The sequence below is a fragment of the Polyodon spathula genome, chromosome 6 (assembly GCF_017654505.1).
Source record: "Polyodon spathula isolate WHYD16114869_AA chromosome 6, ASM1765450v1, whole genome shotgun sequence".
Classification (NCBI taxonomy): Eukaryota; Metazoa; Chordata; class Actinopteri; order Acipenseriformes; family Polyodontidae; genus Polyodon; species Polyodon spathula.
The window spans coordinates 15851705-15876993 of record NC_054539.1 but is presented as its reverse complement, the minus strand read 5'-3'; the positions used below and the strand labels follow the sequence as shown (position 1 = coordinate 15876993).

At 37.3% G+C, this 25289-nt stretch overlaps 1 long non-coding RNA gene across 1 annotated transcript in view; it reads right to left on the bottom strand.

The window, feature by feature from the left end:
* Positions 1-25289, bottom strand: part of LOC121316509 — a 34390-nt gene continuing 9101 nt past the window's right edge. Inside the window, exons 2-3 of the long non-coding RNA XR_005950406.1 lie at positions 21000-21178; positions 1-79 (exon numbers count right to left, since the gene is read on the bottom strand). This is a non-coding gene — a long non-coding RNA (uncharacterized LOC121316509). The remainder of the gene's footprint in view (positions 80-20999; positions 21179-25289) is intronic.

Here is a 25289-nt window from a genome sequence, read left to right as displayed (position 1 = left end):
TTCAAGTGGGATGTTAACACCCATCCAATATGCTCTTGATATTGATTTGACTGGGGGAGGTGGGCTGTTAGCTGTAAGGCTGAAAATAAAATGTACATAGTTTATAGCATTATAGTTGTAAACTGCAGTTAAGCATCCACGCTATATGTGTTCCACCTTATAACAAGCTATTTGCAAAAGAAATGGGGGCAACCACTGTCATATAACTGGTTCTGCACAAAGGGCTGTGCTATAGTGAGGGTTCCCAGTGGCATTCTATAAGAGAAGGCTGGTATTCTGTATAAGAAAATCCTAATTCTTGCAGATATTGTATAACGGCCATTTAGATAACAGTTTTTATGATGCAGCATCACATTTAGCCAATCGCTTCCTTAAAGAGTAAGTAGCGGCTTCCTAAAAATATAACATTACACACCCCCAGGTAGATCTGTAATTTCTCTTTTCATTATTAACATCCTGACAACTTTTTACACTTATAACTTTAAAGTCTGTTTCAAAGCTCTTTTCAAAATGTCCGCTCTAGTGCACGAATAGTGTAAGGATTGTTGCCTACATTGTCAAACAGGTAATTCAGCAATAACAATCCATCATATGGTATGGAACAAAAAAGCCAGAGCAATTGTTTATTTTTTATTTTTTTATTTTGTATTGCTTTTCCTGCATGATTTAGAGGACATGTCTCAAACCCCAGTGCACTAGAGAGGCCATTGTGCTTTGTGAAACATACTTTAAAGTTATAATGTAAAAAGTTGTCAGGATGTTAACAATGAAAAGAGAAATTACAGGTATGTGTTTTAAACAGTTGTAGCAACGTGTGGGGATGTATAACACTATATTTTTTGGAACCCTGCTACTTACTCTTTAAGCTGAGGGAACATGAAGCCACTTTCTCAGGAACAGTGACTTTAAACACGGTTCTAGCCAGGAGACCTAATTTGAGGTAACTTTGCAGTATCAAACCCCAAGTCTTGTCTGGTGTGCCATGCCATGGCCTGAAACCTAGCCTCCTGAAACCGAGTTCCAAGCCAGAAAGTGGTTCATGTTCCCTCAGTTTTTGATTAAATGCCAGATACCTGTGTTCTATTTTTACTAGCCAATATAAGAAGCATATATTGTGTAGTAAAATAGCAAAGAAGGGGGCACAGACATCAAAAATCATAAAAGGTACCCCCTAAGAGCTTCAGAATTTGAAAAGTTCTCTAACACAGGGAATGGTAATATTTTTCCTGTTTTGTGAAATTTAGTCTTCAGAATTAGCACAAATTGAAGCCATTAGGCATGATTTTCCTATGAATTGTTGTTTCTCTAGGCAGGACTGAGGTACAAGGAAGAGAAACTACTGTACTTGGCTTTGACCACGCAGTCAGTGAGTGTTTATACAGGGATCTTGTGGCTACTACTTCTCAGGTCTGTGTTAATTCTACCTTTTTATTTGCTTAATCACTAAAGCTTTCTAAGCACACAGTGATTTACGTTTGCCATACTGTGTTTGTTAAGCTGTTTATGGGAAACCTTTCTCATCTTGGGTTTTTGTAATAGCATGCATTAATACTACAAATTACAAGACCATACGTGTGAAATATGGCATGATATCAAAATGCCTATTATTTAATATGCTTGTTGACCGCTGTTTGAAGTTGATAACAAAAAAACATGTTAAGCCCAGTGATGAAAAAAGCACAATGTACCAATGTTGTCACTTCAACAGTACTGAAAAAAACTACGGAAATAAAATACTAAGGATATTTGGAAGGTTTTAATGTAATACCAGTAATTATGTCTTTATCTTGGCGACATTGGGCTTGTTACATGCTTTCAATGTTTCAGAGTTATCCAGACAGGAAACTTTATCAACGCACTGTTTAAACAGACCAGGCTATGGGAAGGTATTGTTGTACTTACTGTCAGTTCATGTTTTACTTACAGTTCACTTCACTAAATGGAGAGTATTCCAGTCACAGGTATTAGGAAATGCATTCAATGCTAAGTGTGAAAGCGGAAATTGAATTAACATATTCTGCTTCATAAAGTCGAATGAAACCTGCTGAATAATGTTACGTTAACATATTGAATTACGCACCTCTTTATAATTTTCAATATACTTAACGAAAAACTAACAAAAATGTAAAAATCTAAAATGAAATACTGAACTACTGTTATGACTTCTGCAGTATCATTTATTAATTTATTTGATGACATGATGTTAAATAAAATATCAAAATTATGTTCATGTAGTTTTTTTTATAAAATGATATCTCAATCTTAAAATTCTAGGTGATGCAAAACTTTTGGCACTAGCTGTACAATACATTTAGAACTTCACAGTATTTGTGTTTTCTTCTAACAAGCAAAGCTACACTATAGATATGAGTTATGTTTTTTTTCTCATGTGATACATCTGAACACATCAAAAAGTACCGCAACAATTACTACCCCTCACTCTACATTTCCTAGACTTTTATTTCAAGTAAGATTATTGGTATCTTCCTTAGTGAGACCGACTCCTATTCATTCCCTGAAAAAGATTAAATTCACTCCTTGGTATCTCACTGTTTTGATGTCCTAACCTTGACAGATATGCAACCATTGGTTTAGAAGTGCTCCTGATATTTTTATTTAAGTAGCATACACTAATATTACAAATGAAATGCATGAATGCAAACTCCCCAAGACCTCTTCTGAAATGTTTGTAAACATTGACCCTGAGCCATACTGGTGGTGTAATGTAGATGCTTACTGGTGGTGTTGTGCACAATGCTCTGGGGCTTTGTGTTTTTCTCCCTATATTCCCATGCAGGGGAAGATTCCTGTCATCCCTCACATATTTTCTCCTTGTAAAAGCCTTCCCTGCCCTGTGCTGGGTGGTTGAGGCTGTACCCCTGGAGTGCCACACTATGTGGTTCCCAAGGTTGCCTAGCCTGGGAAAAGCTGCATGGACACATTCCAAAATCAGCATTACATGCATTATTGTTCTTACTCTCCCTGAGTAGAGAGCACACAATGAAAACAACAGCAGCAGCCTCATTTTCTAACCCTCCTCCCAACACAAGGCTGCTCTTAATCCTTTTTTTTTTTGCCTGGTTTTATAAAGTTAACTGCTTCATAGCTGCAACATTCAAGGCTGTGAAAACAATTGGTTCAACACCCATTGAATTAAGAACAGGGAACCAGACTTTACCTTCCTGGTGGATAAATACCAGGTTTCCTTCCAAACTCATGAGTAGATATTTCTTATTGTCTGAAATATGTCTCATCTAGAGTTTTTTGTTCAGATTTCTATCTCAGTGGTAAGATCTTAAAGTGGTAACAACCAAGGCTTTTGTGTGGTATGTATTAGGGATGCCCATCCCTGCAAACACAAGTTTTCATTTTCACAAGCCTAGAGTAGGCAAGGTTGGGCCTTACAGACCAGGTCTTTATTCCAACAATGTTCTATTTTTTATTTTTATTGAATTTAATGTAACCTTCACAGAGTCCTAAAGTAGATGACTATTTTTTATTTTTATTTTAAACCTGCAGCGATCCCCAAAACTGGAAGGTTAAAAACATTCATTGTAATGCCGTTCAGTTAATTAATCCAAAGGGACAGGTTTCATGGGCCTTTGGTTTAATATACAATTAAAATGGTTTCAGGAGCCTATGATAGAATGTATCACCTGTACTAAGAATTTGGAATCTATTTGTGGTCTTAAACCAAATAGATTTACATTTAATGGTAGCATTACTAAGATCTGCCACTGTTAAAATCACATATATAAATCCTTCTTCAAGAGTCTTCAAAGCTCTCATATGACAGTAGTATAGATTAAGTATTTGTGATGTTATCATATAAGTATTCCATTTGGGACAGGCTTCTATTGTAATGAAATAAAAATAAATCTTTATCAAAAGATCATTATGATTTGCTGATATTTTACTTTTTTCTTAGAATAGGAAAGGCAAATCCAATAATGGCGTTTCAATAACTAGGTTATGCTCCTCTTGACTCCAGGGTTGTATTATAACTTCTTTATTAGTGTTTAAGGTCACTGAGAGACATGCAAGTGCATCCTATTTCAGGAAGTGTTGCATGTCTCAGGAGTGAAATATTTGGCCTTTAGTTGAAGCCGTGGCTGTGAATCGGAAATCCTGGGAAGTCAGTTAAATGCAGACAGGCTCCAGGCGCCACACAGCCCAACAGCAGATAGAATGGAGTAGAATAATAGAGGCTTTCCTGCCATTCTCAATATTATGTTGTATTTCTGTCAAAGTTTTCAAAATGAGTTGTTGGTTGGAATGCCCTTCTGTTGGCCTCTCTGCAGACTCTTAATTCAAATGCACAAATCTCCATAGTCTATTTATTGCTACTCACAGAGCCAGTGTTTTGTTATTACGTCATTTTATAATTATATAAAAAGTTGATTGCTGCCTCAAGAACAAAAACACGTTATAATTATATAATTGTTTTGTCAAAGCGAAAGAAAATAAAGTGAGGCCATATACTTTTTTTTCGCTTCTTAAGAAACAGTGACAGAATGCAAAGTGAGAGGCAGGTGCTTATTTTTTTTTGTTCTGGAAGTTAGACGCCTGACTTTCCTGTTTGAGCTAAGATAACTTTGGGAAGGAGTCCTCTTGTAATTTTAGAAACTGATACCAACCTACAAATTACCCCAAAATAGTATGCCATGAAAGCAAAGATTCCTGTTTGAATCCATGCATGCAAACATGGCGGCTCTTTGTCTCCCACTTGGCAGATCTTTAATTGCCTTTTAGTTTGCTTTGTTATGCGGCTACATTTTAAATTTTGAATGCTGACTACATTGCCAGGAATGGCTATGATGGCACATAGACATTTATCATTCCCATCTGTGTGATTACACACTTCCGCCAGGACACACTTGTATTTAGGTATAACAGAGCAAATAACAGATGTCAATTAAAGCTATACACACAGCTCCATTCATTCTCTATACAAAGACAAATAAAAAAAGACAAATCTGCTGCATGATGTAACTATCACATCAAAGACACTTTGAAATGGGGCATGACGTGGCAAGAAGGTCAAAGTGACAAAAGAAAATATCGAAGTGAGAAGCTAAACAAATAAAAAACATTTTGTTGTACTAATATTGGGAGAATGCAGTTCAATGGAAGTGAGTACATACTATTGTATTACTTAAATGTCACAGATACACAGAATCATTGAAGACATTGAAAAAGACTTCTAGTTGAAACCTTTGTCACTGAATTTATTATGTTTCTTTTTGTATTTCTAAATAGAAAATCACAATTATAGCATTCAAGAAAACAGAAATATAGGTGCACCCTTGGGGCTGTTATACAATATGCATGAAAATATTTGTATCAATCAGGTTTGCATGATATAATTGAAACATACTGTACACCATATACAGTTAAGAATCTGAAATGTTTTACAGCAATTTTATAAAAGAAGACTGTTTTGCTCTGAAGAGCTAAACAGTAATATGTACTGGGTTAGATGCCCTGATTTCCCCACTCCCTTTTCAGTGATTGAAGTAATATACACAAGGTGTTAAATCAATTAACTGCAAACAGCTCGGAAGCATTCAACAACATGTTAAGTGAGATTACTAGCATGAAATTGCTGTCTCTGTTTATTAGGGATATATCAGGAGTCTGGTAAAGTGATACAGAGATTTCCACTCAACACAAACAGAACATCAAAGCTACTGTAGGATGCAAGCAAACATCAATAACCATGTCATTTGATGAGCATTGTCGACCTATAGCACACTACCTAGAGTACAGTTTATTCATTTCAAAGCCCAAGCACTGTTGGAGCTGAGTTCACATGGAGCCAGAACCCAAGGGGGTGATGTTGATACTGTCACACCCAGTTATGTGAGACTGGCCTATTCCTCACAGCAGTCACACACCATTTAAACCTCGACGTGCATTATAACGACAATGCTTCTAATGACAATCACCCTGGACATAAAAAAAATCAATAGCATCCAGCGTTACTGTGTTCAGGATTTCTTATAAATTGGATGAGCAGCAGCTTAAAGTGAGGAGAAAGCAATTCTATTCCTTCTGTATAACAGTGCACCGATTATGCACACTGTTGTACAGCTCATACACACTATCCCTTGTAAAAGTTTCCACAGTAAATGTTCTGTGATTTTCCTTAACTTTATGTATTAATGTAATCCAGAGAGGGATTACATTACATATGCATGTCAGTGTTTACATGGATGTAGGTCATGGTTATTTACTTTTCCATGATACTGCCATTTTGTATAGGGGATGCATGTTACTAACATGATTGTTTTAAAATAGCAGTGCTAACGATTCTGAAGGGTGGGGAAAGAGGATGATAATACAATTCCTTTTATTGGCCCTAGGCTGCCCTTTTCCTTCCTGTGACCTCTTTCTTGACATGGGTATGAATGTTGAGTGAGGCTCCCGTGGTAATAGGCATGGAAAACCTCCAGATGCAGATTGTATCTGCCAAACAGGCACTCTGGACTGACATTTTCACTGATCTCAATCAGCCTAGGATACTTCCACTCTCCTCAGCTGTTTACACAGGAACAGAAGCCAGCTGATGACGATACACTGCAAGACTGCTGATGGACTGTCTTAAAGGCAGCTCTGGGCATGTGCCCAGATTCAGAGCTTTATCAAAGGAAGACCCAGTGGAGCCAAAACACTGATATAGAAACTCATAGTTTAATGACAAATATAGCTAAAGAAGCTAAATATTTTGTTATGGGCTGTGCTTACTGCAACAGTGGCTGACTATATAACATCCTGAAGGATTTTTGTTTTTTTAGCAACAATAATCATCCTGTCTTCTCTCAATTCTAGTTGCAAACTGCAGTTATCTGTCCTGGGTTAAAAAAAGAAATAAAAAAAATTGGTGTCTTTCTACGGTACTCAATTGTTATAAACCATGTGCTGGTTGGGTTAGTGAGCCTATTTGACTAAAAATCTGACATAAACAATGGAAATGATATATTTACAGTGGGTACTGTTTATCTTGTATTTAAAGTACCTGTATTGTCTTTTATTTATTTGATGATGGACCACAAAAAATGTCCAATAGATACATCTGTGTTGCATTATACTTTCACTAGTTTTACTAGCCTTGATGACTTGACTAACCCTAAAGTTCAAGCCAAGACATTCTGAACATTGAGGCCATTGGTCCTGCTAACTCTGTTATTATCTTCATCACCATTGTTGTCATGAGAAAATCACCCATTGTTCTACACAGACCAGGTACTATTAAAAAAAAAAAAAAAACATAACATAACATGTTTTGGCTATCTCAGCAGACTTTTATGTTTGTAAGCCTTAGTGGAATTAATTATGTTCAGAATATCTGGCATAGTATTAAGCAACATCCTGTATTACTAATATTTATTTTGACATATCTTTCCTAAAGGTTGAGATGTATATTCCATAATTTTATCTTTCTGAAAAACATGGCATTTTTTTATTATTGAATGAAACTCCATAGTTTTATACTTTCTAGTGCTCTAAAGCATGGTGCTCTAAATATCACAGCCCCTGATACAAGTCCAAAAGCACATACTTGACCCTCAGACTCCATCTCACTTTACCCTCAGCTGTTGTAATTATCTTCAACGAAGGCGTCTAATCTTTACGAGAATGTGACAACACTGGGGTCAGCTCCCCTTATCAGCACCCCAGGTTTCTATAAAGGCAGCCAGATGCTGGGGCTGTGGATCAGTGACACGTCCACCACTCCTTCAGACACTTCATGTGGGAAACCTGGTAGAGTTGTGATTGCTGAGCCCCAGGCCTGGAAAATAACTGTCATCAAGGCCTTTATGCCTGTCAAAGGAATTTCACTACATTTACAGTGGCCTGGTTAAAAAAAGAGGTGTGCTAGATTTTTTGCAGATACAGAATGCTAGTTAAAGATCCAGATTTAGGTTTTGCTCTGTGATATTAGGTAGAGCCATATAGACAATATGTTTTTGTCCCTTGTGAATCACCTTTTAATCTGGATATTGCACAGATAAAAATTACAAATATTATTTGTTACATATATACTTGATTTATCCAGCATCGTATTCTAGTGAGTGGTCCAAGATACCATGACTTTTCTAAACATTGGTTTCTTGAAATGAAGTTGCTACAGTGAATATGGGATTATTATTATTATTTTTTTATTTTTTTATTCCCTGGCAATGCAGACAAAACAAAACACATGACGACAGGATACAGTATAATTGGCACATACATGTTTGTCTAACATGTTACCTGGGATCATTCAAATATTTTAAATAAACCAGTTTAAAACAGTACATTAGCAGCTAATTCTTTGTAATTGTCTTTTAGGTGGCATTTGGCTGTACAATTTAGGATACAAATCACTTGATTGCTATTAGTCATGCAAACACTGCATTATTTTTCTGTTTGGATCCCATTCCGCTTGGTAAAGATAAGTGCTTTGACAATGTACATTATAAGCATGTTCTCCTCCATTGGACATGTACCCTGAATAGCTGGTGATTTAAATAGGTACCAGAAGATTCCTTAAATCTGCACTTTGTCATTGCCAATATATTAATGAGGTCCTGTAAAGTTTGGACACACAGTTTCCAGCACCTCCCTTAAGTGTGCATGAGTTCTTACACTGCTGGTCTGAACTGGGTCTAGACATCACTGTACATAAAGGTTCTCAATGTCAATCATCCATGGACAATTATGTGACAATGATACGCCTCTGGGCTCAGATTTTGTCCTCATGAATAGCTTGTGTCAGCCAGGAAACAAGACCACACTTACAATGGCAGTCATTGCATAACATCAGAAAATGGTTGGGCCTTCTTTACTGGCACTGTGCACAGTTTTGAATAGAGAGAATACTTGACGTGAAAACAAGTGTTAATAATGTATGAAATAGGGTGAATAGAGTTTATGTAAATAGTTTTTTTTTTTTGGGACTTTTGCTTTTTATATACTGTTTGAAATTATTGTTTTCGGTTACTTTCCAAAACGCTTGGGCGTTTTTTTTTTTTGTCAAAATATGTATAGTAAGTCGACAGTATTTATACAATTAAGTTGTACCTTCTTTCCTTTGCTGTCTTCCACAACAAAATCCTTATGGTCACAACACATTCTTTTGGGTTTTTTTTGTAGGGATTTTTTTTACATTTCGCCACAATTTGCAATTCTGTTTTAATCCTCCTTAACTGTAATATAACTTTGAATTCTGTGAACAAGCCTCCCCTCTTAATTATAATCTCGTTATAAATCTCGCAAGCAGAGTCTCCAATAGAAACGTAGGTATTTGCTGCCACTCAGTAGTTGGGGTGGGTTTTCAGAACGAACTTCAGCTGCACTTGGAAAGGTAGTTTGCGTTTGTTTTTTTGTAGTATTTATTTATTTATTTTAATGGAAAAGGATGAAGTAACCATTTTGAGTTTTTCCAGTGTTTTCCGGTGTTTATTGGCTAAACACCAATTTCATAATTTTGTATCAGGGGTGTCATCATTAATGATAAAGACTTTAATAAATCTAATATTGTCAATTTTTTATATTGACAACAGTTAATGATTTGTCATTAACAGAGGTTCTGAAACCACAGAATGTCAATACTCATTGGGTACCATTATATTCATTAGTGGTTGCTATAGGCAGATCATTTTGTTTTGTTTTTTCCAAAAAAAAGACAAAGAGTAAGACTGTGATATGAGCAGAACACTTCAAATGAGCTAATAAAAGTTAATAGCAAGCTGCTGATTCATAAACAGGAATCAATTGTTGCTAATAAGGTGGTATAGCCCATTTCCTTTAGATCAAAATTATAGTAGGTTTTTAAACCTAAAGGATTAGCCACATATGTCTAGCAGGTGTTAATATTTACAACACAAATACAGGCCAACTCTTTCATGTTGCGTGGATTATAGACCATCAACCTCTTTATTACCGAAGTACTATGTCACTACGAAGTTACATGCTAATGTAACATTGTCATACTTTCGATGTGACTTTTCCTTGAACTTTAATTAAAACTTTTAAAGCCAAGGTGAATTATTTGTTCACAAACATTTTATAAAATGTTATGATGTATCTTGGTGGATGAAAAGGTTACCAAATCCTGCAATTGAAGTCAAATTCATTTTGAAGCAAAGTGAGCAGAACTATGTTTTCAAAGACTGACTAGGCCTTGAAAATCTGTTACTTTCATAAGAAAAATGACAGCTGTGAAGCATGTCATAATGGACATCTTTGAAGGATATAGTTTCATTTCATTTAGTTTTGTGCTGTGTGCTATTTATATACGGAAAATAAATTGAACACATTCTTCTGTCTGCAAGTTTCTGCATGTAGCCCTAAAATTGAATGAAATCATGACACCTTAATCTCAAAATTCCTAAGCATACACAGCACAAATAATGGACCAGATTTACTAAGCATTTGCTTTCGTGTTAATTTTCCTATGCACCTGTGGTTTTTTTGGTATAAAATCTATAAAAGGGTATAAACTGTAGATATCTTGTCCAATGTGTACTGGGAAATTCTGATATCTGCCATAACTTCAATTAGAAGAACAGGAATAAAATAATGCTTAAAAACATGGAGGAAAATAATAATGTAATATCAATGCTGCTTTTTCACACTGCTGAAACATTCTTTATCATATTAGAAGAAATCTTTCAATATTACAGCCATTGCTAGTCGGTGAGACTATATTGCCTCAAAACACCTTTTGTCACAGAAAACAAATTTCAATACTAATGTCATTAAAATATCCACACTGCAAAGAAACAAATATGTTCCATTTTCTAAGTTTTTGAGAGAAAGCTATTTAAGAGTTGGGGATTGAACCCAGGCTCCCTGATTATTCTCCAGGGGAACAGCAAGCTGAAGGTGGGAGGTCAACTGCCTGGCCTGTATCTAACCCTATTGATTTCTTTCACCTGACCCATTGGTACACAGTCGGTGGTCTGTTTTTTTCCCACAATACCCATGAGACAGCTGTTCACTCTATTACGTACAAGAAGTACCCTGCCTTGTGCTGCTGGGTTCTGGAAGCTTGTCTCTCAAAGGTCACCTTAGATCCTAACCCCATACAAGACTTGAACTCATAACCTTTTCATTTTGTTTCCCAGACTTAGCATACAGCAGTAGTTGCAGCACACGCATATTCTGTAGGTTTGATTTAGCAACGCTGGACTGTTCATTTACACTGGGCATCCAACGATCTTTAATGGAAAGACAGTGGTTTCATTCTAAGGGTAATTGGATTGGACTCAACGCTTCAATACTAACACAGTGATAAAATGCAATATTTTGGAAATTCATTTTCACAATATCAGCTTGCAGTGGTGATACTTCTGCTAATGGTTATTTTAGTGTTTCTTCTGTGTAATATACTAGTTTTATAAAAGTATTTTTTAAACTTTAATGCTGTTGTAACTGAAAGTAAAATCAAAACAAATTGTCAGCTTATCAAAGCCATTTCAATTGTTTACATGAATATGTCTTGAATTTGAGGGTGAAGCATACAACACCACTGAAGTCACATCTTGTACTACAGTAGAAGAGACTAGAAGTTGAACACGCACTCTTACATTGATGCTTAGAAACACATAAGTAGCAGTAGAAACATTTCACAGTTATTTGTTCAGTTTCAATAGAAGGGACAATTGCAACAGTGCCAAAATCTTTCAAAGCCTCGCTGCAGAAAGGAAAGAGCTTGTGAAAGGAACTGAATATAGAATTGGCAAATGACACCCATCGTCCAGTTTTTATTTTTCCTCTGCTCTTCACTGAGTTTTGGCACATGGTATTCTGGTAAGAAAATTGCTTGTTTTAGCAGGTTGTTATCTTGTGTTTGTAAATTCAAGTGTGCTTTGTCTCATTGATACACAGTGGCATTTAATAGCTCATAAAGCTGGCAGAAACACTGGCACCAAGCTTTGTATCTTCTTTTAATCACAACAATAAAAAACAGCTTTGGCTGCTCCTTGTGTGTGAATATTTGAATGTGGTTTCCTAAGGGTTCAATTCAATAAGTGTATAAGCATGGACAATTTGGTGTAATAATGCTATGAGTGTGACTCAATGTTATATGGATTACATAATTACATCATCTTGCTACTCTGGAGCCTTTATGGCGTAATTGGTCTCCATCATGGAACTGCTTGCTTTTTAAGCCACCTTGCCAGTATAAATCACTTGAATTGGCTGTAGGACGAGAAATTGTAGTGATTTTCATCACGTTATATTTATGCAGCTCTGGGTATACTGAAGACAAAGCTGATAGTAGCTAACTATCCAACCTGGCAGTGAATATTGCTCTCTTAGAAACCTACCCTTGGGTCACTGGCTTTCTGGAATAAATGAACAAGATGGATAAAATGTACCCGATTTTGAAAGTCAGTATTCCACCTGCTTTGCAAAAAACATAGGTTATTGCAACCATCTAATCTTGCAAATGCATTTTCCATAGTAGTGGCCAGACTGATTAGCTACAATAAATACAATAAATAGTATTTTTGACCTCAGGGTTGTCATATCTGTATGGTGACATGTGACAGAAATACAATGACTTCTGGTTGTAAATCTCCCTCTCGACCTGTGAGGGTGCTAAATAGCAAAAGGAAAAGTATCTGGATGGACTGGCCTGACAGTTTGTTTCAGGAAATCGATCAGCCTGGATGGAAGCAAGACTCTGTTGCAGGAACGTATTGACCTGGAAGGTGCAAGCAATAGACACAGCTGGAATCGTTTACCAAGGGATCATGCGGGGTAGCATAAAAGGGGCCAGAGAAACGCTAAACTTTTCCTTCGCTTGAGTTGTATACGTAAACCTGGAAGGACTGAGAGCTGCAGTAGAAAATGCTGAGGAATATTCGTAAGTGTCTGTTTGTTTTGAGTGTTAGTAATCGTCTTGGTTATTGTATCACTAGATGGCTAAACACGTTCCGGAGCTGTCGCTTTTGGGCCAGCACAAGCCAGAACTGCACTACACGAACTGTCACCAAATAACCTGTTATCACCCACCACGAGCACTACTACATGTACCCAGGACTGGTGACCATGTTTTAGTATTGTGGGGCGGATAACGTTTATTGTTTGGGACTATAAACCCGTTTGCTTGGCTCCACGCATTACACATTGTTGTGTATTGCCAGAGCGTTTTTCTTTTGTAGGTCACCAGACCCGGATTATAATTAAAACCGGATTACAGTTGTTTGTGATTTCTTCTGCACTGCATCACCTCTACACCTGTTCACAATCACCAGCTAAATTGCCACATGACACAAATGACGTTGGCAGTCATGTTGTAATTTATATTCAAACCAAACTATTGCAAAATCTCAAGTTTCCCCGGGAGAGACAAGATGAATGGTAAAATATTTTTTGGGGTTGCACACTTCAGAGCTCTTTTTTATAGAAAGTGTTGCTTGGCCATCAGTTATCAGTCTGATGATAATTCCTATCATTTTACAAGATTCAACCTTAAATGCGTTTGGTTCCACCAACAACAGGCCTAATATGAGTCTGCTTCTGTTTAACACCTCTACCTATTTCAGAGTACTTGCCTCACACTATTGCACCTTACAGCCGGTCAGAATGGGCTCAGTCATGGTTACAGCTTACGAGTGTTGACGTGTTAGGCCTGGAAGATTTTGTTAAGTGGCTGGACAGTGAGCAGAGTGCGTGAGGCAGAGTGCAAATTCCTACCTCCCCTGATAAGCTTGATACTGACCAAGGCGTGTTGATCAAAAGGTGTAGAATTGTACAGTGACAAACCTACACAACCTTAATTGTAAGGGAATAGGGGTCTTGTTCCTTTTCCAAATGCTTTCCAACAAAGCACCCATATATATCATTTGAATATAAACAATACAAGTAGTTGTCATGCCATCAAACACCTATAAATACCTCCAATGTTTTGATTCAAACACAGGCTCCCTTGAGAAAGATATGTACAACATATCGAACCATTGGGCAGCTGGCTCTTTGAGCTAATATATATATATATATATATATATATATATATATATACACACACACACACACACACACACACACACACACACACACACACACAGTGGCTTGCAAAAGTATTCAGACCCCTGACCAATTCTCTCATATTACCGAATTACAAATGGTACATTGAAATTTCTTTCTGTTTGATACTTTATTTTTAAACACTGAAATTCAGATCAATTATCGTAAGGTGACATTGGTTTTATGTTCAGAAATATTTTTAAGAAAAATAAAAAACTGAAATATCTTGCTTGCATAAGTATTCAACCCCTGTGCTGTGGAAGCTCCCAGTTTGAACCGATGAAAGAAATTGCCCTAACGAGGACACAATTACCTTACCATTGGCCTCCACCTGTGAACCATTAAAGTTGCTGTCACATTTTCTGGATAAAAACCCCACTGTTGAAGGATCATTGGTAAGGCTGTGAATCTGAAGGAAAATGAAGACCAAAGAGCATTCTACAGAAGTTAGAGATAAAGTAATACAAATGCAGAGATTAGGGAAAGGGTACAAAATAATATCCAAGTGTTTGGATATCCGAGTTAGTACAGTTGGATCAATAATCAGGAAGTGGAAGATGCATCACACCACCCAGGCACTGCCAAGAAAAGGCCATCCCTCAAAACTCAGCGCTCAAACAAGAAGGAGAATTGTAAGAGAAGCCACAGAGAGGCCAACAATCACTTTGGAGGAGCTACAGAGTTCAGTGGCTGGGAGTGGAGTAATGGTGCACCAGTCAACCATATCAAGAGCTCTGCATAACACTGGCCTGTATGGGATGGTGGCAAGAAAGAAGCCGTTACTCAAAAAGCACCATCTGAAAGAATGTCTGGAGTTTGCCAGAAAGCATGAGAGTGACCCAGCTGTGATGTGGGAAAAGGTTTTGTGGTCAGATGAGACCAAGATAGAGCTTTTTGGCCAAAACTCAAAAGCGCTATGTATGGTGCAAATCTAACACTGCCCATGCCTCAAAACACACCATCCCTACAGTGAAGTATGGTGGTGGCAGCATCATGCTGTGTGGATGCTTCTCATCAGCAGGGACTGGGCATCTTGTACAATAGAAGGAAGAATGGATGGAGCAAAATACAGGAAAATACTGCAAGAGAATCTGCCTCAGTCAGCTAAAATACTGAAGCTTGGGAAATTCACCTTTCAGCAGGACAATGATCCCAAGCACAAGGCCAAAGCAACATTGTAGTGGCTCAAGAACAAAAAGGTGTATGTCCTACAGTGGCCCAGTCAAAGTCCTGATCTCAATCTTGTTGAGAAACTGTGGCACTATTTGAAAATTGCGTCGTCCAACCAACCTGAACAACCTGGAGCAAATCTGCCAAGAAGAATGGGCCAGAATCACTCCGACACTGTGTGCAAAGCTGGTACATACTTAGCCCAAAAGACTTAAAGCTGTTATTTCAACAAAAGGTGGCTCTACCAAATATTAATATGTGGGGGTTGAATACTTATGCAAGCAAGATATTTCAGTTTTTTTATTTTTCCTAAAAATATTTCCCAACATAAAACCAATGTCACCTTACAATAATTGATTTTGAGTTTAAGTGTTTAAAATAAAATATCTAACAGAACAAAATTTCAATGTACCATTTGTAATTCAGTAATATGAGAGAATTGGTCAGGGGTCTGAATACTTTTGCATGGCACTGTATATATATATATATATATATATATATATATATATATATATATATATATATATATATATATATATATATATATATAAAGACTGATGTAGACACACACACACACACACACACATATATATATATATATATATATATATATATATATATATATATATATATATATATATATATATATATGTGTGTGTGTGTGTGTGTCTACATCAGTCTTTTTATGTTCTCATGGTAAACCATTTTAACAGTTAATCCACTATTAGTAATACCAAAAGTGCCACTTTCTTGTAATTAGTAATAGAAACTGGCACTTTTGGGGGATTTTTTGGGGGAGGAGGGTGTGTGTGTGTCTTATACACTGGTGCTACTTATTTAGTGTGAAGCTTATTCAAGACTACTTTGAGTACTTTAGCATGGAGAAAAATATCTACATTTTTTTTTTAAATCCATATTGTAATTCACGTTTAGACTTTTTTGTTTGTATTGTAAGTATCCACATAAACAGAGATGGACACTTAATGTATGCAATGTACAGTACACAATTACTGTACATGCATAATAGTATCTATAGATTTAAGTGGTCAAAACAGGAACATGTTAAAAGGGCAACTTAACTACTTTAACGTTTAAATCTATAAGCATATCTGCAGGTGCGCAACACTGATTCTTTTTTTAACATTATTGATGCATACCAAGAATTAAGTTGAACAACCAGTAAATAAGTTCTAATTGCATGTACATTTGAGATATGGGGCTGGTGATTGGTTTACATCTGGTTGTCTTGCTGTATTAATTTATTAGAAAGCAGTGCTTGTTACAAGAGATGGTAAAAGTAATCCAGGGTTATTGCTACCTATGGCGGAAGACTATGCTTTCACCAATGTGTAATGTCTAGTGTTTGATTTGTTAGTTATAAGTGGTTGGGTATATTTTGGAGGGTGCTTTTGATTTTGGGAAAACAAATCAGGTTTCTGCAGACTACTTATTATTTCGATGTGCAACTGAAACTTGTGTCCCTGTACCATTGAACCTTCTCACATCAGTTTTATTCCAAGTAATTGTTTTGCACTTTTTTGAAACTGTGCCATGAATGTAAAATTCAGAATGTGCCTTAGCTTTTGTGATTCCTCCATGGTACTCAGTGGGTTCTTAAGTTTTTGCTTCTACTGTGAACGGGGTTGAGATAAAAGAAAGATCCGCTTAAGAATCAGAGCCACTGAAGCTAAGGTTATGATGAGTAACTCGGTCATGAAAACTTTACCGATCAACAAGGTACTTTTAAATTACTGTATGTCATCACCTGAATGTATGCAAGGCCCGTGAGCAAGGTTCACCAGTAAGCTTAGAAACTGCTGCAAATGTCTCCTTCTCACAGAAAACTGTTTTTTTCACACTTTTTTTGGTGTGTAATTTATATTTCCTGTGTTAAAAAGCCATTAACAAATACTTTTTAAATAAGAAATAGTGCCGCATTGTTTTTTCCCTTGGGAAGAATACCCTGAATAGATTTCGGTGTTTTTATCTGTTTGGATGATTCAGGTAATGGTTTAGGTACAGCAAGATTCGTATATCTTCCTTTCCTTTGGGATGTTAATCACTGGACTTCAGTCCAACAACTTATACTTTTATGATACACTTTAACTATGTCCTGTCTGGTGAATTCAGTTTTGCATAACATTGCGGCATAGTTTCACCACTTTTTATATCCGATCTTTGATCAACTGTACTGTCTAATTAACCCGAACGCTCCTGTAATCACGTGATGAATTGCGTGTGGTGTATTATACACACAGCTGTTGCTGCTAGAACGGCTATGAGATTTAGTTGCCAAAAAAAGGACAGGCAGACTGAGATAAATGAAAGTTAAAGAATTATTCAGACCACCAAAACCTTAGATGGAGCATTGTGTGCTTTAAATTGCTACAGTTAAGCAAATTAAAACAGTCACCTCATTCTTGATTTTTCTTTCATCAGTAAGGGCTGGAGATCCTGTCTATGTTATGAGCAGCTAATAAGTTTGATTTTATTTATATCAAATGCAAGTATCAAAGTATAGAAACATTTTACTAAATTTTTGAAGTTTAATGATTTGTAAAATTCTGTAATATGTCAAAGTTGTACTGAATTGTATTCTTTGATGATTTTCAAAGTTTGGTATATGGTAAGTTTAATTACAGTATTTCATTACCTTAACTGTAAGTGTTAAAGCTTTACTGAATTGCTTGAATTGAATGACTTGTAAAGCTTTGTAATTCTGTATGGTAAATGTGATAGAATAGGTTACTAGCTATATATCATCAGTAGGTACTTGTGTACTAAGTACAGTAGAACCTCAGAGCACCTTAGGAATGGAGGTTGATCGTAAGTCTGAAATGTCTGTAACTCTGAAAACTAAATTTTCAATGGTTTTATTAAATGTGGACTCCTGATCTACATCTGTAGTCTGGCGAATAGTACAAGGATACAGCACAATAGTGCAATATTCATGTGTTTATGGTTCTATAGACTTTAAAACAGTACTTTAAATGAAAAAATTCTACAAATTCTAAACTCTACATTTAAGTTACCATTAAAATTGTAACTGTAGCAAAAACACACATTTAAATGTCTATGAAAACCTGGGTTAACCTAGTGCTTGTTTTGGGCAGCTTGCCTCCTTTGGCTTAGAAAAAAAAAAAAAAAAAAAAAAAAACTCTGCTTTGTTTAAAACTATAATGTTCCAGTAAAATTGCCTGTACTTGCTTTGAAATCTGCCTCATCTTTCTGGATACACTTGCTGGTACACTCATTTTGCCTTCTCTATGACCAGCATGCCACTTATAGGAGCGCCTATGTGGTTGCATTGCACTCATGGTTGAGTGACTGCGTACTTCAGGTTGAAAGTGGGGTGTTCGGTAGACTGGTCAGTTCATAACTCTGGTGTTCTAGTGTACTTGTGTATGCTAACTTTATTCTATACAATATTAAAGGTACAGTAATTGTTATTAATACCGGTTCGATTATCCATACAAATAGATTATGCAAACTATTATCGGCCCCAATTAGTTTGGATAATTGACTCGCTACTGTATATATTTTAGCATCTCTGTGTAAAAAGCCACATTTATTTAATTTTATATGAAACATTTTACAATGTATCAGCATTGGATGCGGCTCTGTATTTGCAACTCTTAGATGATTTATGATTCGCTGGGTAAAAAAAAGAATGTTACTCCTTATCTGTAATGAAAGCCTAACTAATTATCTGCGACTTACTGAGAGAACAATGCAGATCTGAAAGCACACTTGAGACAAGTTGCTGGAATGCCCTCTCCAGGAAGGTGCAGCAGTGGCTGAGGAGGTAGGGGGAGGGGGTGTGGCAGTAATGGTTGTAGTGGTTTGGGGGGTTATCATCAGACTGTTGGGAAAATAATAGCCCCAGGACAGGCCACGGCAAACAGGAAGGGTGTGGACAGGATCTGAGTGCAGCTGCTGTGCTGAGCGGCGTCTGTTCCCACAGTCTTTGATCTGTGGGCATACAACGCTCTGTGCCATGAGATAAACACTCTGTGAGAGCTGGTTTGTTTGTGTTACACATAACTCCTTAATGAGATGTGCCCAGGCCAGGCGCTGGAAGCCTGTGAGAAAGCCAGATGGGGGAGAGGAGGCACACAAGCAGTGGGAAACATGCAGGGACACTGTCACCCCTGTGCTAATTGATTGCTGACAAGGACAGCATTGATTACACTGTGCTGCCCTGCTTTGGTTTCTACTTCACCAGATTCTTACAGAGCTCTGGATTCTGCTTAGGAACTTTATTTGCAAAATAGCATTTTAATTATTTTTAATAAATATTTATTTTTAGTTTTTACCTTTCTATTTATAAATGTTGTTGTTCAAGTGAGAAAATACTACTTTAAATCAATTTATTTATTTTATTTATATATATATATATATATATATATATATATATATATATATATATATATATATATATATATATATATATATAGCTTTTTATACAAAAGTATCTCAAAGCACTGTACAGTACATAGCAGAAAAAAAGAACAAACCACAATACATTTGTATAGCATGTCACACATACAACTGCCACAGTCAGACAACATAAATAACAGTATACACATAATAATACAAAAGCAGCAATTAAAGTTAAAGTTACATTAAAATCCACTAAGATAAGAAAGCCGTTTTATAAAAGTGAGTTTTTAGTCATGACTTGAAAACTTTAATGGTGCCAGCTTCCCTGACAAATGAAGACAGAGCATTCCATAATTTAGGAGCTCTACAAGAAAAAGCCCTCCCTCCCATGCTGCTTTTGTTGACCCTAGAAATAACCAGCAGCCCCGCATCCTGTGATCTTAGAGTGCGGTATATGGGGTCAGTAACTCCTGCAAATAACTAGGTGCTAATCCATTCAGAGCCTTGTAAGTTAACAGCAAAATCTTTAAATCAATTCTATACTGCACAGGGAGCCTTTGTAAAGAGGCCAAAACAGCGGTAATATGTTCACTTTTCCTGGTTCAGAATTCTAGTGGCAGTATTCTGAACAAGCTACAAGCAGGATACCACATGTTTTGGAACATCAGAAAAAACTGCATTACAATAATCCATTCTAGATGAAACAAAGGCATGCATTAGTCTGTCGTCATCAGATAAGAAAATAATTGGTCTAAGTTTGGCTATATTTCTCAAATGGTAAAAAGATACTTTAGTAACTTCCCTAATATGAGTCTCAAATGACAGATCAGGATCAAAGATGACCCCAAAACTCTTAATTTCTAGTTTAAGTTTTGATGAGAGACTGCAAGAGTCGAGCTCATACAATCCCACATTTCCTTGTAGTTGGTTCTGTGATCCCACTAGCATAATCTCTGTTTTATCTGAATTCAACATTAGAAAATTCTGTGACATCCCATGCTTGATGTCTGTAAGGCAAGTAGCTAATAACACCCAGGCAGAAGAAATTTCTGGCTTTAGGGACAAATATATCTGGGCATCATCAGCATAGCAATGGAAGTTTTTGTCAGTTTTTTTGTTAAGTATAAATAAAACTACTAAGCGGTACGAAATTCAGTATGTTAACGTAACATTATTTACCAGGTTTCATTAGATTTTATGAAGCAAAATTAGTTAATGGCAAAACTTGTGGCCATAGCTGTACAGTAAACCCTCTCCTTTAGACAACCTCACTCCATAGACCCTGTTTCATACTTTCCAAAATATTTAGGTTGGGTCATACTCATAAAAAGACACACACACAAACACTCATTATTATATAAAGAGCAGAACAAATGGTTTTCACTAACTCTACTATGGACATCTGGATCAAAAACACATACCTAGTTGAAGGAGCAGGAGCCCGGGCTATAAGAATAGCTTTTTAGATGGTAGATTGGGTTGGTAGAGGAGAGACCTCTAGAGAAAACATAAAGGGGTTGTCTTGTTTGATGAGGAGAGGCGTGGTCTCCAAGACTGTGCACAGCATCCCTCGAGGATGGAATAGGTAATGTATGCAAACCTGAAAATGAAAGGATGGAAGAGTAGTTACCCTGGCTATTGGACAGCTGCTCGTGATGGGAGCAGAGAGCCTTCCTCAGGGAATCTGAAAATAGGTAGAAAGTAGAAAGGTTAGTTAGGACATTGAGCACTAAGTACAAAGCAGGTTAAATCCAGAGCCAACAATAGGAAGAAAGAACTGAGCCTCTGTTTCGAGGTAAGGAATAGCACATGAGCTGTGAAAGGACAGGTGTGGCCGGAGGTCCCCACTGAATCGTACGATGAGAATTCCTCTTATCCGAAGGCAAAGGTGATGTAGCCTGACCCCAGGTCGGGGCAGTGGCATCACTTGCCCCCCAAAAGCAGGACCCCCGGCTCCATAGAAATGCCCAAAACCATGCGACAAACAAGAAATTGCAAACATGTGATGATACTGGGATTCTTGGCAAGCTGGTAGAAAATTCGTGCTGCAGACCGTTGATGAGATAGGTTGTGAAAATCTGGTCTAGGTGAGCAGATTTGAATATCATTTCTTGGAGGTGGCTGGGCAAACTGATTGAGAGTGGGCGTCGCCACAGTAGTTGCAGTTGATGTTTTTGAATCTAATCTTAAAACTTATTCTTTCGATTGGCTTTCTGTAAATGATTTGTTGTTCTTACTGTTTGTCTTATGAAATGTCTTTTTTTATGCTGCTTTGTGAAATGCTTCGTGATTTTTAAGAAAAGTGCTATATAAATAAAATGTATTATTATTATTATTATTATTATTATTATTATTATTATTATTATTATTATTATTATTATTATATGGAGATTCCTGCAAAACTTGGATGAGCAGACAGAGGAGTTGAAATTGCTACAGGTTTGCTTAGAACCATCAAATCTGATGTTATGACCGTATTTATCTGTGGATGAAGAAGGTAGAGCTGATGCGTGGTCTGCATGGGGAGCTGTAAATGGAGCGGCTACCCTGTCCCTGAAGTGGGATGGAGTGGAAGGGGCCACTGTGTGGGAGGTTGATGCTAAGGCAGTTTTAGTGCACAATGAAGTAGAATGCGCTGCAGAAGCACAGACTGCACATGCGTTTGCCCGTATACCTCCAAAGACATTAAACAGATCGGTATCGGTGGCAGCCCAGTTCATGAAGATGTTGTGTGATGCTAATATGGAAGCTGTTTTTGCTTCAAAAGCTTTATGGTATTCGTAAACATTGTGCCAGCATATTTGACTGCTAGATCTGTAATATAAAATATATAGTAATCCAGCTTCAATCGTCAATGAGAGTAAGCAGTGCATAATATAATCATTTTTATTTTTATATAGCGCCTTTCATAGTGGACCACCATCACAAAGCACTTTACAAGATAAGAGACTAAGGTGTTTGAACTATGCATCAGCTACAGAGTCACTTACAACAACATCTCACCCAAAAGATCAAGAAGGTTAAGTGACTTGCTCATGGTCACAGAATAAGTCAGTGGCTGAACTAGGATTTGAACCAGGGACCTGCGGTTACAAGCCTGTTTCTTTAATCACTGGAATATACAGCCTCCTATAATATAATATGTCCTAGTACACACAAAAAGCCAGCATAAATTCCCCCAGGTTAAGATTTTTGAGCAGCCAGGGGTTACTGGACTTGAGTGTGACAGTGATGTCCCCGCAGACAACTGTAAGGTGATCTAGACATTCAGAATTAGCAATGAGAATTGAAACTAGATTTATGTCCTTGTCTTCAATAATCTGATGCCTGAGATGAGGAGCCAGAGTGTGATTTCTGACAACAGGAGCTTGCTGTGGACCACTGAGGGAGGCTGATGCCACGTAGTAGGTGGAGATGTCAGCTGCGGGGATCGCAAGTGCTGGACAGGGAGAGACAGTGGCCAGTCAGAAGTGGCGAATGCTGGGCCTGGAGGAATTGCAACTACTGCAGGGTTGGAAGCAATCTGTTTGTTGAGCCGTGTATTCATTGAAGCAATTGAAACAGCAATGGGGTGAATGAGGGACTTTATATCCCTGAAAATGTTGTTATGAAGCTGAAGGATAGAAGCTGTATCAGCTGCATCTCCAGGTTGTTGAACTGCTGTGCTGGGAGGGGATGAGGCGACCATAATGAGAGGGGGGGTGGGGGGGGGTGGAAGCAGCCTGTCCTGGGACTCTGGGCGGTGGGTTTGCTGAAGAGCATCTGCAAGAAGGTGGGAACGCAAGGCGCAATACGATTGCTTTCAGACAGACACCCTTATTCAGGGCGACTAACAGTTGTTACGAAATATCACAGTACAAAAGATCACATTGCAGATAGGAGCAGTTAGAAAATACTATAAAGTCAGTAGTAAATAAGAGAAAATTCAAATAAGAGAAAATAAAAAATACAGTAAATAACTACGTTTGAGAGCGATTTCGACTAAGAGCAGTTAAACGTATAGTACAAGTATTTGCTTATAAAAGTAAATTCCATTAAGAGCAAGTAATAAATACAAGTACATCATAGATGGTATAGTGTAGTCGTGCTTGAGACATATACACTTCATATATGTATAAATGTATTGTATTTACACAATAATAAACCGAATTTAGAAACTGATCAATGCATTCTACAAAATATGTTACCAGAGTACACTCTATTGAGTTTGTAGGATGTTCATAACTGGAGTTAACAACAACAATACGGATGGTAACTATTTCAGTTGCTGTTTCTTGCTTGGCCGGTCACAGTATAGACATTTGTCTGCAAATTCCAGTAATTAAACCTGTAGCAAAACAGCTTGAAGGCAAAGCCATTTAAAAGAGCAGGAACTTTGATAAGGTAGTGGCTACCACAGTATGCATTGGAGCTCTCAGGGCAGAGAAGAGTCAAATGTTCAAATGAGGATTTCAGATAACTGCGGTGTCTATCAGCACCTGAGCATGTTGTGTGGGGGGCCCTGTTTTTTTTTTTAGAGAGACTGTCCTTCCGATGAGCCATGAAGTAAGGCCTAGTCTGCTTTCCAGAGGTTAACAATCTGGTTTTGAAGAAGAGCAAGGATATTAACCCCAGTGCCCTGTAGGTAACTAGGTGCTATTCCATTCAGAGCCTTGTAAGTTTACAGCAAAATCTTTAAATCAATTCTATACTGCACAGAGAGCCTGTGTAAAGAGGCCAAAACAGGGGTAATATGTTCACTTTTCCTGGTTTTAGTCAGAATTCCCCAGCGGTGGTATTCTGAACCAGCTGCAAGCGGGATACCACACATTTTGGGACACCACAAAAAATTACAATAATCAATTCTGGATGAAACAAAGGCATGCATTAGTCTCTCGGCATCAGATACTGAAATAATTGGTCTAAGTTTGGTTATATTTCTCAAATGGTAGAAAGATACTTTAGTAACTTCCCTAATATGAGTCTGAAATGATAGATCAGGATCAATGATGACCCCCAAACTCTTAATTTCTAGTTTGTTTTGATGAGAGACTGCAAGTGTCAAGCTCAAGTAATCCCACATGTCCTTTTAGTTGGTTCTATGATCCCACTAGCATAACTTCTGTTTTATCTGAGTTCAACATTAGAAAAGTCTGTGATATCCAATACTTGATGTCTGTAAGGCAAGTAGCTAATAACACCTAGGCAGAATAATTTGGTGGTTTAGGGATAAATATAGCTGGGTATCATCAGCATATCAATGGAAGTTCACTCCGTGTCTGCAGATAATGTCATCTAACGGTAGCATATATAATGAAAACATCAAGGGACCTAAAAGGGAGCCCTGTAGAACACCACAGACAACCTCCAATAACACAGATTTTACCTCCCCAATAAAGATGAACTGAAGCCAATCAGAAAGATAAGATTTAAACCAGGACCTACTGTGCTTTCAAGATGATTCAGTCGGATGGAATCGTCTACAGTATCAAAGGCAGCACGTCGATCTAGAAGAATTAAAACTGATGGAAAGCCCAAGTCAGAGCTTATCAGCAGATCATTCACAACTGTGATAAGGGCCGTCTCGGTGCTATGAGCAGCACGAAAACCAGACTGAAATTTCTCGAATATACCATTAAGAGTTAGAAATGTTTGTAATTGAATTGCAACAACTCTCTCTAGAACCTTATCTATGAATGTTAGGTTGGAGATCGGCCTATAGTTACTAAGGA